Here is an 11,831-nt window from a genome sequence, read left to right on the forward strand (position 1 = left end):
GGAAGGAAGGAAGGAAGGAAGGAAGGAAGGAAGGAAGGAAGGAAGGAAGAAAGGAAGGGAGAGAGAGAGAAAGAGCAAGAAAGAAGAAAAAGAAGGAAAGGAAAGGGAAGAAGAGAGGAAGGGAGGGGAGGAGAGGGGAGGAAGAGAAATTTGAACAAGTCCCACATTTTCATTTTGCACTGGGCCCAAAGTATGTTGCATTCATGTCTACATCTGACTACCAATTTACAGGAAGTAAGTGTTGTAGTTTAAAGAGCTGTCCACAGATTCTTTGATATTCCTTCCTTCCAAAATCAAAGCCCAGTTCCTCTCTCCTTAAGTATGGGCTGTACTTTGCGATTTGCTTCAAATGAATAGAATAGATTAGAAATGATGGTGTGTGACTTCCAAGAATAGATTATAAGACACTGTGGCATCCACCTTGCTTTAAGGTCACTTGTACTGGAGTAAGCCAGCTGATATGACAGAAGTCTCAAAAAGTTGTATGGAGAGGTCCATGTGGTGAGGGACCAAGGCCTCCAGCCAACAGCCATGTGAGTGAGCCATCTTGGAGTGGCTCCTTCTGCCCTAATCAAGCTTTTAGATCACTGCAGCCCCAGCTTACAGTTTGAATGCAACCTCGTGACAGACCCTGAGTCATAACCACTCGGCCAAGCCACTTTGAATTCCTGACCCACAGCAATTGTAAGGAAAGGTAATGCTAATTATTGTTTTAAGTCGCTATGTTTTGAGGAAATTCATTACACAGGAATACATAATACAAGAAGAAACAAGGAACATGCTCAAGGACAGTGTGGGATTACTATCACCAAAATCCAGGCCGGGCGCGGTGGCTCACGCAAGTAATCCCAGCACTTTGGGAGGCCAAGGCGGGTGGATCACTAGGTCGGGAGATCAAAACCATCCTAGCTAACACCGTGAAACCCCGTCTCTACTAAAAATAGAAAACAATTAGCCAGGCGTGGTGGCAGGCGCCTGTAGTCCCAGCTACACGGGAGGCTGAGGCAGGAGAATTGCATGAACCTGGGAGGCAGAGTTTGCAGTAAGCCAAGATTTTGCCACCGCACTCCAGCCTGGGCAACAGGGCGAGACTCCGTCTAAAAAAAAAAAGACAAAATCCAGCCTGTGGGAAAATCACCTAACACCTTCAACCAAAACAATTCAAGGAAAAATGAGCACATCATAGGCACCTTTTTTGGATCCGGATTCAAACAAACTACTAAAAAAACAGTTACAGGGTAATTAAAACCATGCAGATACTGACTGGATATCTGATGGTATTAAGAAGTTATTGCTGATCTTTTTAGGGAGGTGGGTATGACGATAGTATCATAGTTATGTTTTAAAAGGGGAGTCCTTGACTTCTGGAGATACACACTAAAATATTTAAAGATAACATGTCTAGAGTTTTCTTCAAAATGTCTATGGGAGGGAGAGAATTGGTGGGAAAAAGAAAATAAAATTCACGATGAGTTGATTACTGTTGAAGCTGGGTGATAAGAACATAGTTCATTTCATAATTCTCCATAGTAAATATTTTTTAAAAAGAAAACCATAATGAATTAATAGATTTAGCTAGTGATCACCAATTGCTGCTAATATCACTAGGAGGGATGAAGTACCCAACTTCTGTGAAGCACTACTGCAAGAAACAAAGAGTATGAGTATCAAGTATGAACCTGATCAAGCGTCTACATCCAGGGCTGGTTATATCAACATACATAAACAAATACCACACAACATTTTAAGAGTGGGCTTAACAAAACTAATTCCAAACAAGATGAAGACTATAAGCGTTTGAATGTTTTATTATCTAATATAATTAAAAGTAAATAATGATTTTTAACTGTCAAAACCAAACTCCAGACTCCACATTACTAATTACTCCATCTATTGAAGGAAATATTCTGAATTGGAATTGGCATCTTTGGCACATATTATTTGACCCGGTAATCCATAATAACCTCAGAAGTCTTATGCCTTCTTTTTAATTGTTCAATTCGAATCATAGTCGTATTTAGTCACCAGATGGACTTTCTTCTTCACCTACTCCATCATGTTAGAAAGAGTGTAAATTAGCACCTTACAATGACTCATGATAGACTTTTATCATCCACATAGGAAAGCAGTGAGGAGAAGGTTATCCTAACTGTTCAATGGTAAAAGGGACATAAACAGATGCTATTCACACGTCTCAGTGTGCCAGTGGCAATTACCACCTGTCCTGCTCCATCTATTAAGGGCTATGCATGAACAAGAAGCCAAGAGACAGAAAAATCATGCAGACACAAATCTTCACTGCAACAATTGCATTTTAAATTCCTTCATTAAAAATACACACCACACATAATTATAATAGAGTAATACAAAGGACATGCAATTACATGACTACCCTGAGCTGAGACCAGATTGGAGCAGGTTCACAAAGGTCTCACTTCCGTTCTCTTCTTTCCTTTACCAATAGGAGGGAGGGATTGGTTGCTCTATGCAGATATCTTAGGAAAATAATCAACTGGAGAGGCCTCGTAATTTCTCATTCTTACCAATTCAGAATTTGTCATAACTCTTGGCTTGAGCTTGGCTGCAGGTATCACTAACATGATAAAGGGGAGGATTAATCAGCAATACCAAATTGTAAATGTGGTTTAAGTATGAACAAAAATAATTCTCCGTCAAACTTGTATATAGATTTTTTTTTAAGTGAGAAAAAAATATTCCAATACATACGTTAACATTAATAATGGGTCTGGATAAGACTGTAGATCCATCTCTCTTCCTCCCTTCCTTATTTTTTTCTGAATTTTAAAATATATTTATCTTCTTTCTTCTTCTTTTTTTTTTTTTTTTATCATAGCTTACTGCAGCTTCAAATTCCTGGGCTCAAGGGATCCTCCTTCCCCAGCCTCCCAAGCAGCTAGGACTACAGATCTGTGCCACCCTACCTGACTAATTTTTTCATTTTTTGTAGACTCAGTGTATTAGGCCACTCTTGTGCTGCTATAAAGAAATACCTGAGGCTGGGTAATTTATAAAGAAATGAAGTTTAATTGTCTTAAGGTTTTGCAGGCTTTAAGGAAGCATGGTGCTGGCATCTGCCTCTGATGAGGCCTCAGTAAGTTCACAATCATGGCAGAAAGCAATGAAGAGCCAGTCTGTCACATGGCAAAAGTGGGAGCAAGACAGTAGTGGGGAGTGCCACACACTCTTAAAGAACCAGATTTCCAGTGAACTAAACGAGAACTCACTTAGCACCGAGGGAATGGTACTGAACCACTCATGAGGGATCTGCCCCATGATCCAATCACCTTCTACTAGGCCCCACCTCCAACACTGAGAATCACATTTCAACCTGAGATTTGGAGGGGACAAACATCCAAACCTTACCAGACGGGGTTTCACTATGTTGCCCAGGGTGGTCTTGAGCTCCTGACCTCAAGTAATTCTCCCACCTCCGCCTCCCAAAGTGCTGGGATAAAGGCGTGAGCCACCGTACCTGGCTTACTGTTTCTTGAATATCATATATTTCCTTTTAAATGAAACACTTAAAATGTGCTATTATTGTTATTCCTATATGAGAATTTAAAAAAAAAATTTATCAGCACAGTGGCAGGTTAATAAATGTCCTTTATTTAAAATTTAAATACATTTCATTCACTAAAACAACTGCAGAATAAATGTACTTAAAATTTGTGCCTACGTTATTTCAAAGTATTTTTCCATAAAAAATATAATTCAGACTGGCCTCCTCTCAACGTGATTCATGTGTTGTTGCAAATAGGGGTTATATATTTTCTACCAATGTCACAGAAATACTAAGCATAATTAGTTCCTTATCTCACAAAAACCATACAATTGTATTGAACAAAAAATAGCTCACTTACTGTAAGGTATTATGTTTCAATGACCATCTGTCACTTAACAACAATAATAAGCCAGGCGCGGTGGCTCACGCCTGTAATCCCAGCACTTTGGGAGGCTGAAGTGGGTGGATCACAAGGTCAGGAGTTCGAGACCAGCCTGACCAACATGGTGAAACCCCATCTCTACTAAAAATACAAAAATTAGCCGGGCGTGGTGATGCAGACCTGTAATCCCAGCTACTCAGGAGGCTGGCTGAGACAGGAGATTTGCTTGAACCCAGGAGGTGGAGGTTGCAGTGAGCCAAGATGGTGCCACTGCACTCCACCCTGGGTGACAGAGCAAAACTCCATCTCAAAACAACAACAACAACAACAATAAATACAAATGAAAATAAACAGACAATTCAGCCTTAAAGAGAAAAATAATGAGACAAAGCAAAACAAGAAAACTGAACGGCTGCACACAGGAATATTAAATTGTTCTTAAATGGGTTGTAAAGCAATTCAAGAAGGATAAAGGGTGGGGGAAAATGTACGTTTATAACACTCTCATGTTAGTCTGTAAGCTGTCAAATATGAGCCATCTTTACCTGAAGTCATGAACAGTACCTTTCCCTAGAGGAAATGTACAGGCGTAAACGCAGAGATCCAACGTTAGGTCTTAATAGAATGCATGTACACCAACACCGTGACCTCTCAAACAACTGCCCCAGGTCATACAGAGCCATGAGTAATGGAATCTCTTGGTTAGGGCTCCATCTACATGTTAGTTTTGACACCTCAGTTATGTATGACTGAGATAAGAGAGATGAGAAGAGGCAAGTGCTCCAGCATAGGAAATTAAGAGGAATTAATAGTACCCAAGGTGCTATTATGTTCCTTGCTCAAAGGAAAAGCTTTATAGATTTGTTTGGTTTGGAAATCCTCTTGAAACTGAGTACTTGGATGGAGCCAGTGGGCTGACTTTCTATTTACTTTATACAGAGGATGAATTCATGAAACTGTAAGAAGGCAATCATCTGTAGTTTTTCTGGTTATTCCCCCCAAAATGTTAAGTATAAAACACTTAATCATAAATCTTAACATAGCCACATTACTAGCAACTTCACTAGCCCATCAACCATTCCCCACCATTTAAAATCTTTCCCCAGTGGCACTAGGAACCTGCTGGCAATAATTATACTAATTATATTATTCCTCTTCAAACAAGTATTTCTAGAAGTAATCAGGGAATACAATTAAGGGAATATACTTCTGAGGATGTAAAGGAGTATAAGATGGAAAAGGCAAACTTTCAGATGACTCTTCTCAACTTCTTTATATATCCCCCCAATAAAACCATTAAGTCCACTGTTCCAGAAAAGATGTAGTTATACACAAATATTCTCACTACAGTTATTATTCATGATAATTTTTGAGAAGACACAAAATTATAGAATTTTAAGGCATAGTCAATAAAAAGTACTCACAGGTTTTTTTTGTTTTGGTTTGTTTTTTGTTTGTTTGTTTGTTTTGAGACAAGGTCTGCCTCTCTGGCCCAGACTGGAGTGCAGGGGTGCTATCTCAGCTCACTGCAACCTCCACCTCCCGGGTTCAAGCCATCCTCCCACCTCAGCTTCTCGAGTAGCTGAGACCACAGGAGACTGTAACAGATGTCTGGAAAGTAGGAACACCAGAAAGCTGTAGATCAAGAGACCTGTGACTGGCAAAAGAGGGGAGAGAAATTAGAAAAAAGGATGACCAGTGTATTCGTTGGTTTTCACACTGCTGATAAAGACAGTCCTGAAACTGGAAAGGAAAAGAGATTTGATCGGACTTACAGTTCCACATGGTTGGGGAGGTCTCCGAATCATGGTAGGAGGTGAAAGGCACTTTTTATATAGTGGCAGCAGGAGAAAAATGAGGAAGAAGCAAAAGTGGAAACCCCTGATAAACCCACCAGATTTCATAAGACTCATTCACTATCATGAGAATAGCATGGAAAAGACCTGACCCCCATGACTCAATAACCTGCCCCTGGGTCCTTCTCACAACACATGGGAATTCTGGGAGATACAATTCAAGTTGAGATTTGGGTGGTGACACAGGCGAACCGTATCTTTCCATCCCTGGCCCCTCCAAATCTCATGTCTTCACATTTCAAAATCAATCATGCCTTCCCAACTGTCCCCCAAAGTCCTAATCCATTTCAACATTAACCCAAAAGTCCACAGTCCAAAGTTTCATCTGAGACAAGGCAAGTTCCTTCCACCTATGAGCCTGTAAAATCAAAAGCAAGTGTTACTTCCTAGATACAATGGGGGTACAGGCATTGGGTAACTACAGCCATTCCAAATGGGAGAAACTGGCCAAAAAATGGGGATTACAGGGCCTATGCAAGTCCAAAAATCCAGCAGGGCAAATTTTACAGCTCCAAAATTATCTCCTTTGACTTCAGGTCTCACATCCAGGTTACACTGATGCAAGAGGTGGGTTCCCATGGTCTTGGGCAGCTCCGCCTCTGTGGCTTTGTAGGATACAGCCTTCCTCCCTGCTTCTTTCACAGCTGGTGCTGAGGGTATGCAGCTTCTCCAGGTGCACGATGCAAGGCGTCAGTGGATCTACAATTCTGGGGTCTGGATGACAATGGCCCTCTTCTCACAGCTCCACTAGGGGGTACCCCAGTAGGGACTCTGTGTCAGGGCTCCAACCCTACATTTCCCTTCCACACTGCCCTAGCAGAGGTTCTCCATGAGGGCCCACCCCTGCAGCAAACTTTTGCCTGAGCATCCAGGCATTTCCACACAGCTTCTGAAATCTAAACGGAGGTTCCCAAACTTCAATTCTTGACTTCTGTGCACCCACAGGTTCAACACCGTATGGAAGCTGCCAAGGTTGGGGCTTCAACCCTCTGAAGTCACAGCCCGAGCTGTACATTGGCCCCTTTCAGCCATGACTGGAGTGGCTGGGACAATGGGCACCAAGTCCCTAGGCTGCACACAGCACAGGGACCCTGGGCCCAGCCCATAAAACCACTTTTTCCTCCTGGGCCTCCAGGCCTGTGATGGGAGGGGTTGCTGTGAAGGTCTCTGACATAACCTGGGGACATTTTCCCCATGGTCTTGGGGATTAACATTAGGTTCCTTGCTACTTATGCAAATTTCTGCAGCCAGCTTGAATTTCTCCCTAGAAAATGGGTTTTTCTTTTCTATTGCATAGTCAGACTGCCAATTTTCCAAACTTTTACCCTTTACTTCCCTTCTAAAATGGAATACCTTTATCAGTACCCAAGTCATCTCTTGAATGCTTCTGTGCTTAGACATTTCTTCTGCCAGATACCCTAAATCATCTCTCTCAAGTTCAGAGTTCCACAAATCTCTAGAGCAGGGGCAAAACGCTGCCAGTCTTTTTGCTAAAACATAACAGGAGTCAACTTTGCTCCAGATCCCAGTAAGTTTCTCATCTCCATCTGAGACCACCTCAGCTTGGACCTTTTTGTCCATATGGCTATCAGCATTTTGGGCAAAGCCATTCAATAAGTCTCTAAGAAGTTCCAAACTTTCCCACATTTTCCTGTCTACTTCTGAGCCCTCCAAAGTGTTCCAATCTCTGCCTGTTTCCCAGTTCCAAAGTCGTTTACACATTTTTGGGTATCTTTTCAGTAATGCCCCACTCTACTGGTACCAATTTTACTGTATTAGTTCATTTTGATGCTGCCAATAAAGACATACCCAAAATGGGGGGGAAAAAAAAAGGTTTAATTGGACTTACAGTTCCACATGGCTGGGGAGGCCTCAGAATCATGGCTGCAGGTGAAAGGCACTTCTTACATGGTGGTGGCAAGAGAAAAATGGGAAGCAAAAGCAGAAACCCGATAAACCTATCAGATCTTGTGAGACTCATTCACTATCATGAGAATAGCATGGGAAAGATACGATTCTATTACCTCCCCCGGGTCCCTCTCACAACACGTGGAAATTCTGGGAGACACAATCCAAGCTGAGATTTCGGTGGGGACACAGCCAAACCATATCAAGCAGGTTACTGTTATTATATCAAATGATCAAAGATATCCCATGGCAGGAAGGATCAGCAGAAACCATAATGAAAGGAAAACATGGGATCAAGAAAGGATGACATTTTGGCAGTTTTAAAACGGTGCCCTGCTTAAGTATGTGCCACCTTTAGAGAACCATTGTGTTAGGATTCTTCATGAGGCTCATAATACTACAAACTGAGAGTATTAAATCACCATTATGCATTTGGGGCAGGGCTTAAGATTCACACCAACTAGATGTATCATTTTGATCAGAAGCTGTAATTATAACTCCCCTAACCTTTGCATACCTTTAGATTACATTTCTGAGTCCTTGCTGTAAATCATAAATATCATAAGTATTTTTATTATAAAATAGTCTAAAAATACATTATATACAATAAGGTGAAATCATTCATCAGTTTTAAATACCAAAGGCTTTTTAAATGTTTCTGAAATACTGATTTTCAGATTTTTAAGAATAAGAACTCAATGATAAGTTACAGATAACTGAGTTTTTATCATACATTTGAACATGAACAAAACACAGAAAGATTCGCCATCAAATTTAAACATTCAGGGGACTTGCTGGCAAGACGGTCAAATAGGAACAGCTCTGGTCTCCAGCTCGCAGTGAGATCGACATAGAAGGTGGGTGATTTCTGCATTTCCAACTGAGGTACCCAGTTCATCTCACTGGGACTGGTTGGACAGTGGGTGCAGCCCATGGAGGGTGAGTTGAAGCAGAGTAGGGCGTCGCCTCACCCAGGAAGCACAAGGGATGGCGGGATTTCCCTTTCCTAGACAAAGGAAGTCATGAGAGGCTATACTAGGAGGAACAGCGCACTCCAGCCCAAATACTGCACTTTTCCGATGGTCTTCACAACCAGCAGACCAGCAGATTCCATCCAGTGCCTGACTTGGCAGGTCCCACTCCCATAGAGCCCAGCAAGTAAGATCCACTGGCTTGAAATTCTTGCCACCAGCACAGCAGTCTGAGGTCGACCTGGGACGCTTAAGCTTGGTGGGGGGAGGGGCATCCTCCATTCTGAGGCTTAAGTAGGCAGTTTTACCCTCACAGTGTAAACAAAGCTGCCAGGAAGTTCGAACTGGGCAGAGCCCACTGCAGCTCATCAAGGCCGCAGTGGCCAGACTGTCTCTCTAGATTTCTCCTCTGTGGCCAGGGCATCTCTGAAAAAAAGGAAGCACCGCCAGTCAGGGACTTATAGATAAAACCACTATCTCCCTGGGACAGAGCACCGGGGGGAAGGGGCGGCTGTAGGAGAAGCTTCAGCAGACTTACACATCCCTGCCTGACAGCTCTTAAGAGAGCAGCAGATCTCCCAGCATAGCGTTCAAGCTCTGATAAGGGACAGGCTGCCTCCTCAAGTGAGGCTCTGACACCCATGTATCCTGACTGGGAGACACCTCCCAGTAGGGGCTGACAGACACCTCATACAGGAGAGCTCTTGCTGGCATCTGGCGGTGCCCCTCTGGGACGAAGCTTCCAGAGGAGGGAACAGGCAGTGATTTTTGCTGTTCTGCAGCCTCTGCTGGTGATACCCAGGCAAACAGGGCCTGGAGTGGACCTCTAGCAAACTCCAGCAGACCTGCAGAAGAGGGGCCTGACCATTAGATGGAAAACTAACAAACAGAAAGGCGTATTAGCAACATCAACAAAAAGGACATCCACTCAGAGACCCCAGCCAAAGGTCACCAACTTCAAAGACCAAAGGTAGATAAATCCACGAAGATGGGGAGAAACCAGCGCAAAAAGGCTGAAAACTCCAAAAGCCAGAATGCCTCTTCTCCAAAGGATCACAACTTCTCGCCAGCAAGGGAACAAAAGCGCATGGAGAATGAGTTTGACGAATTGACAGAAGTAGGCTTCAGAAGGTGGGTAATAACAAACTCCTCCAAGCTAAAGGAGCATTTTCTAACCCAATGCATTCATCAGCTAAGAACCTTGAAAAAAGGTTAGGTGAATTTGCTAACTAGAATAACCAGTATAGAGAAGAACATAAATGACCTGATGGAGCTGAAACACAGAGCATGAGAACTTCGTGAAGTATACACAAGTATCAACAGCCGAATCAATCAAGCAGAAGAAAAGATATCAGAGATTGAACATCAACTCAACGAAATGAAGCAAGAAGAAAAGATTAGAGAAAAAAAAAGAGTGAAAATAAATGAACAAAGCCTCCAGGAAATATGAGACTATGTGAAAAGACCAAATCTACATTTAATTGGTGTACCTGAAAGTGACAGGGAGAATGGAACCAAGTTGGAAAACACTCTTCAGGATATTATCCAGAAGAACTTCCCCAACCTAGCAAGGGAGGCCAACATTCAAATTCAGGGAATACAGAGAATGCCACAAAGATATTCCTTGAGAAGAGAAACCCCAAGACACCTAATCTTCAGATTCACCAAGGTTGAAATGAAGGAAAAAATGTTAAGTGCACCCAGAGAGAAAGGTCGGTTTACCCACAAAGGGAAGCCCATCAGACTAAGAACGGATCTCTTGGCAGAAACCCTACAAGCCAGAAGATAGTGGGGGCCAATATTCAACATTCTTAAAGAAAAGAATTTTCAACCCAGAATTTCACATCCAGCCAAACTAAGCTTCATAAGCGAAAGAGAAACAAAATCCTTTACAGACAAGCAAATGCTGAGATAGTCTGTCACCACCACGCCTGCCTTACAAGAGCTCCTGAAGGAAGCACTAAACATGGAAAGGAACAACCAGTATCAGCCATGGCAAAAACATGCCAAATTGTAAAGACCATCAGCACTTTGAAGAAGGTGCATCAATAACCAGCTAGCACCATAATGACAGGATCAAATTCACACACAGCAATATTAACCTTAAATGTAAACAGATTAAATGCCCCAGTTAAAAGACAAAGACTGGCAAACTGGATAAAGAGTCAAGACCCATTGGTATGCTGTATTCAGGAGACCCATCTCATGTGCAAAGACACACAGAGGCTCAAAATAAAGGGATGGTGGAATATTCAAAAGCAAATTCAGAAAGCAAAAAAAAAGCAGGGGTTGCGATCCTAGTTTCTGATAAAATAGACTTTAAGAAAGATCAGAAGAGACAAAGAAGGGCATTACATAATGGTAAAGGGATCAATTCAACAAGAAGAGCTAACTATCCTAAATATATAGGGATCCAATAAAGGAGCACCCAGATTGTAAAGCAAGTTCTTAGAGACCTACAAAGAGACTTAGACTCCCACACTATAATAATGGGAGACTTTAACACCCCACTATCAAGACTAGACAGACCAACAAGACAGAAAATTAACAAGGATATCCAGGACTTGAACTCAGCTCTGCACCAAGCAGACCTAATAGACATCTACAGAACTCTCCACCTGAAATCAACAGAATATACATTCTTCTCAGCACCACATTGCACTTATTCTAAAACTGACCACATAATGGGAAGTAAAACACTCCTCAGCAAATGCAAAAGAACAGAAATCATAACAAACAGTCTCTCTAACCACAGTGCAATCAAATTAGAACTCAGGACTAAGAAACTCACTCAAAACCACAAAACTACATGGAAACTGAACAACCTGCTCCTGAATGACTACTAGGTACATAACAAAATGAAGGCAGAAATAAAGATGTTCTTTGAAACCAAAGAGAATAAAGACACAATGTACCAGAATCTCTGGTACACATTTAAAGCAGGGTGTAGAGGGAAATTTATAGCACTAAATGCCCACAAGAGAAAGCAGGAAAGATCTAAAATCAACACCCTACCAACACAATTAAAAGAACTAGAGAAGCAAGAGCAAACAAATTCAAAAACTAGCAGAAAGCAAGAAATAACTAAGATTGGGCCAGGCGCGGTGGCTCACGCCTGTAATCCCAGCACTTTGGGAGGCCGAGGCGGGTGGATCACGAGGTCAGGAAATCGAGACCATCCTGGCTAACAT

This window comes from Colobus angolensis, unplaced genomic scaffold (assembly GCF_000951035.1).
Source record: "Colobus angolensis palliatus isolate OR3802 unplaced genomic scaffold, Cang.pa_1.0 Scaffold309, whole genome shotgun sequence".
NCBI lineage: Eukaryota > Metazoa > Chordata > Mammalia > Primates > Cercopithecidae > Colobus > Colobus angolensis.